Here is a 6000-nt window from a genome sequence, read left to right as displayed (position 1 = left end):
CTCCAAGCTCAGGATGAGAAATACAAGAGCAGGCTGAAAGGCAGAAGCATAAACCATTTAAAACTGCTCCCCTGGGCAGCCAGCAGAGCTTCCTACCACCTGCTCCATTTCCCCTCTGTGAGGTATTTGGGCATGCAGTGGTAAGGATACAGGGATGTCTCATTTCCCATCACAGTAGCTGGAAGGCTCAGATTATTGTAACAGAGGAGACCAAGTAGCAGCCTGCCTCTTCCAAGCAGAAAACAAATGGGACATCCAAGTAGCACATGCTGCTTTCTTCCTTGGGGTGGATGGTAATGTTACAATGCAGTTATCTGTATTCAGAAAAATAAGTCTTTGTAAACACTCCTGTTGCCAATATTCTGTTGTGAGTATTTCAGAAGAAAAATGGGTTTCTTTTGAGGTAGGTGTTGGCAGCAACTGTAGTGCATTTAACATTCCAATGCTTTTCCAGTTTAATGAAATGAACATAGCTGGAAATGACAGTAGCCATCATGTGATGAAGTTCTTTTACGCAACTCGTTTCTTATCTTACCTGGTTCTGTATTCATTTTTTATTTTCTATCGTGCACACAGGAAGAGAGGCAATTCACTGCCAGAAAGACATGAAAAATTCTTTGGGTATAAAGCCTTAGTAGGTTTGAGTTAATATGTACCTTTTATGAGTTTTTTTCATTTCTAGTTCACCTTTATGTTTAAGGAAGAAAGCCAGTTGGGTGAGGCAGCTGCCATTTTAGGACACAGAGATAAGATGCGCTCAGTGATGTGATTTTCCTTTTTTACTTTTCTGTTATCAACAAAGGTATCCGAATATCAACAGAGTCATTCTTGGGGGCGGCAGGGGGGTGGTGGTGGGGAGGGGGAGAAGATGGTAATTCTTTGTTAATAGAGAAGCATGAGAAGACCTTGAGTGTAAATTTCAGAAATAACCACCTTAAAATCAGTGAAATTAAAACTGGTTTGGGGAGTAAAAAGCTTTAAAACAGTCAGAAGAAGTAACAAGATTTTTTTGGTATGAGAGCTTTAACCATTTATCATTAGAGAGACTATGTCTTTTGGTTACAAACCAAGCTTTTTTTCTGTGTTACCACTAAAACATTCTGTTCACATGGTTGCCACCTATATATGGTTATGCTAAGTCACAAAATTGACTTGTCAGTAAAGCAAGACATTTCATTTCTTTTTCATTCAGGAAAACCAAAGCAATACAGCTTTTGGAAAAAAATCTTTCAATCATGTGTTCAGTGTACAATTTTTGTCTGTAAAAAAGGCGAATTAATTCAATAGTATAGTAGCATATGTAGTGATACATCTTAAAACACGTTATGGGGAAAATAACATGTTCTTTCCTTTCTTCCTTTCAAACTCCACACATGCATCCCTTGTTGCCCCATCTTTCCCAGATATTTCAGTAGGACCTGGCATTCTAAATACAAACAAAAAAACCCACCGAAAATATAATCGAGAATTTGGCTTGGAGTCAACTTGGTAGAAAAAGCCTCACTGACTTTAACAAGACCAAAATTTAGGATATTCTAATTTCCTAGGTTTTCACAGGCTTAAATATGTAGAACAAATAAAGATTTAAGTGATATTTGATTCAAGATTTAAAAGTGCAGTGGGTTGAGTTCTGTGGAATTAGGTATATATCAGTTTTTACTTTTGTAATTATCAAAGCCATACTGAGAATCTCTATTAACTGCTTATATCTAGACTCCCTTTGCAGTGATTCTTCTATATTGTGCAGTGTCACCATCTATACATGAGCTTGCCTAGAACTTTCTCAGAAAGTGTAATGGAGATAAAATACTGTAGTCACTGTGAGGTACGTCCTTGCTTCACTATTCAGACAGCCTGATTGAATGTTGCAGAAAAATGACTCTCCTACCTATCCTTTCATGTGCCTTATTGACACTTCAGATCTTCAGCAAACCTTAGCAAGAAGGCTGACTAGCCTATTAAATTTCCCAGCTCTGTTTTACATGCTCAGTTTAGGTTGTTTATTGTTTGTTTGTTTCCTTGAAAAAGATTGTGTCTACTTGTTTTATGCTATCTGTGCAGATATTTGGTATATGCAGTGAGACTGTCACTGCTCAAAATCTCTCACTGGATATTTGAAAGAAAAGATGTAACAAAACCATCAGGACTTTTCTATACAGGGAAATCACTCGATATGTTGTTAAAATCAAGTAAGTGCTTCGCTGAGCAAGACTGGACAGAAATATATTCAAAGATTTTCTTGAATTGGAGTAGGATGGGCTGTGCCATGTAATTGACACAAACGCAAGTCTGAAATTCTTTGGTAACAAATCGACCTTGGTCTGCTAAACTGGGAAGTTGCTGATCAAATGGAAAATATTATTTCAGGAAAGCCAGTCTGAAAGGATTCTGTTCGTGCCACCGTAGATTTCGTTCTGTGCTCAAAGCTATGAGAGCCACACTTTCTTCTCCATTTAAAGTTCATTTGAAGCAATGTAATATTTTGCTGGTACATGGAAGCTGTAAATTTGATTCAGTTAATAAAATGGACTACAGAGATGTTTCTATATCAAAAAGTCCTTCCTATAATGATAGTTTACATAAGTAGTTCTAGTTTATATATTTTATATAACTAGTTCTTTTTGTAAAATACTTAACTGATAAAATCTACTTCAGTAATAGTAATGACTGTTCCTTTTTTAGAGGGGAGTATAGAACTTCTCCACAAATTAAAGGACTGATTCTGTTAACCAGCAAAATGTTAGTTTTAAAAGTACAGGATTGAGGGTTCACATCCGTGTTTCAACTATTCAAAAGAAGCCTGAGGTCATCAAAACATTGACACTCTTGTCCCATTCATCTTTCTCTGTATCACTGACTGAACTGTAAAAGTACTTTCTGGGAAGCTTAGCAGTGATGTGAGCTAAATACCTTACTATAGTCTGAACAATTGAGGTGTGCCAATGGTAAGGCAGGGCTGTTCATAAAGCACTTTAAAGATAATACTATCTGTATCAAGTGTTGTTAGTGATATGATCCTAGAGCCTTGCTAATGTCAGCCTTGGCAAAAAAAGACTGTCAGGTATTAGAGGTCTTTAAAATATTTAGATATTGCTAGATAGGAATGTAGAAATAAGCTTTTTGGGATAAAATTGGTAGATAAAGGGGTGACCTGATTTGGATGGCTGCTGATCCAGTGCAAGAAACAAGCCAAATCCAAAACCTGAAATGTGAAACATTTGAAATTTAGGGGCAGGGGGGAGCGGAGAGGGCAACGTATATGCATCTGAGTGAAGCCTTCTGTCCTGCTGCAATTCTGCAATTCCAAGTCTGAGCGGCTTCCAGGTCCCACTACACAGTTCACAGCATATTCTGGTATCTGAGACCCAAATCTTGTCAGAATAAGCTGTGAGAATTAAATGCTGCCAAACCAAAACTTTTGCCTTATTTAAGAGACTCAGGTCTGCAGTTGATCCCTGCGTGAAGGACCTTTTTTTTCTTTTTTTTAATGCACGCTCTCTGAACCTTGATATTGTGTTGAATTTGACGGACTTCTTAATCTTGACTGTTAACTGGAATCTGTAACAGACTTAATTATCCAGATATAATAGATACTGAGAAGTTAATAATAAACTCAGATATCTGATGCTTAACTAGCTGTCTTGTTAATTATGTTAACAACGCATTGGCAATTGCTTTGATTTAAACACTCTGGGTTTGGTTTGCCTTTTCAGTTCCAGTTCACTGTCCACACAGCTTCATTTCAGCTGTGCTCTCTGCCATTCCAAGCACCCAGAGGAGCACACAAGATCACCTAAGGAGGCTTCTGTGAACCACAGGACAAACAATCTGCAGCAGAACATCCCTGTATATTCTAACGCTCAAAGCCAGGTACTCCTTTTTAGCTGGTAGGACACTCTCTAACGCAGCTAACTGCTGCCTGATTTTGAGTAAACTGCTTCTTGTAATAGGAAGGGCTGTTTCTTTTCATCCCTTGAAGTGCAATACAAAGGCCAAATCTCCACCCATTCTGAACAGAGCATTCCTTTTGATTTACCTTATAAAAAGGTAAGGTTGCACTGGAGGTAGACCTGAATGCTGGTTCAGCCTCCTTGAAGACGTCTCGTGATTAGTTGGAAGGATGAAGCTTCTGGCACTATGTGGCTTTTTGTTTGTCTGTCTTTTGTGTGTCGATGCCTTTACTGCAGAAGGTACAGTATATTCTTCTAACACAATTGCCTCCTTTCTTTTCCTATTCTTTGCTTATTCTCTATGTTGATTTTAATTAAAGAAAACAAACAGAGCTTGACAACTAGAAAGAAAAGAATGAATTTAGGAAAGGACTTAGACTGCAGAATGTGTTTGCATATCGATGCTTTAGTTTGTACAGTAGTATTCCCTCTCTGTTACTTCCTGTTGCATGTAGTACAACTTGATTAATTTTTACCTTAGTCTGTGTTCTGAAACCCGCTCCTTTGAAAAAAATTCCTGTTCTATTTTTCCAGTAGATAACAATCTGCCAATATAAAAATAATTTATTTTCTGGATACTGAGAAAAACATTAATGGAAAAAGTTTCTACCCTTATGGAGAAAGGGAATATGAAACAGTGAGGTCACCAGAACTGGAGTAAATGAGAAGTTCTTTATACAGTAGTGAAACAGGCAAAAGTAGCTCTTCTGACGACTTTTTTTTTTTTTTTTACCACTGATATTATGCACTTTAATTATTACTGTATTACTTTGTGGCACTCAGTTACTATTTTGCAGTATTCCAAAGTGCACAAATTCACAAAGCAGTTTAAATCTTAAAAACAGAGGTTTTTTCCATCTGTCTATGGAGAAGTCATTCTGGGTTTGCAGGGAGACAGTTTAGTAGGATTTTAAAAGTGAAAGATGTAACTTTTAGTTACCTGTCCAGATTTGATGCTTGATGTTATAAATCTCAGGGACCCACCATGGTTGATCCATGGTATTTATTTTACACAAGATGTAGAGAATGAATATGAGGTAAGGACAAACAAGTAAGCTAAATGTCCAAAGGTCAGGAACAGCAGATTTGCCATGCTTCATATTTTCTAGAATCACTTTATGTGTAAATATAAGTGTGGAGAAACATGTGGAAGCCGTCTTTCAAACTGGTCAAGTCAGCTGCCCAGAGTCTGTTCTAAGTAGTAGAGCTGTTTGTCAGACCTGTGGTGAGGGGGAGTGAACGCTACAACAATGTTGTCATATATGTACCTGAAGTCCTTCTGCTCCCTTTGCATTTTCTGCTTCTATTCAGGCTTCCCAAGCCACTTGAGGGACACTTAAGGAATAGTGCAAAGGGAGTTGGAGAATATCTAGATGTGTCTTCAGGAGCATAGCAGAAGCTAGTCCAGGAAGGACAGGAGACAGCAACACCAAATAAGACCCAAATGAATACACATAGGATCCTATAATAATGTTCCCTTTTGTTAATGTGTGTCCTACGGGTTTGGTGCTTCTCTGGGTCAGAAGGTGGGGAAGAAACATACAAAAAATGCTGTCCCTTATCCATAAACATGCTGATGGGAAAGTAGAAGTACCTGGGTGTGCAAGATTAATGTACTTTTTATGTAAAACCTGATATGTCAGAATGAAATGATGGTGACAAGACATCTCAAACCCCTTGGATGCTAGAGTAGCCACCATCACTAGCTTGGCTGTAGAACCATACCACAGGGATTTCCAGAAACATTGAGTTTATGTGAGATTTTGTTGATGAGAAATCACCTACCTCTGTCCTTTCTGCTCTACTTCTGCTCCAGAATCAACCTTTCTCCTCCCTCGGTGTCTAGCACATAATGTGTCAAGTGCAATCAACAGTTCTCTTATGTAGGTCTATTGGGGAGGGAATAGTTAAATGGTTTTGCCCATCCAAAGCAATTTATCCTACACTCCTGTGCATATGGACCCAGAGATACTCTTTTTTCCTGTTCATAATCTTTTATATTTTCATTGAGTGATATAACTATAAAAAGAGTGCAGAGTCTCTTTCTTAG

The sequence above is a fragment of the Strix aluco genome, chromosome 7 (genome assembly GCF_031877795.1).
Source record: "Strix aluco isolate bStrAlu1 chromosome 7, bStrAlu1.hap1, whole genome shotgun sequence".
Taxonomy (NCBI): domain Eukaryota; kingdom Metazoa; phylum Chordata; class Aves; order Strigiformes; family Strigidae; genus Strix; species Strix aluco.
This window is presented reverse-complemented; position numbering follows the sequence as displayed.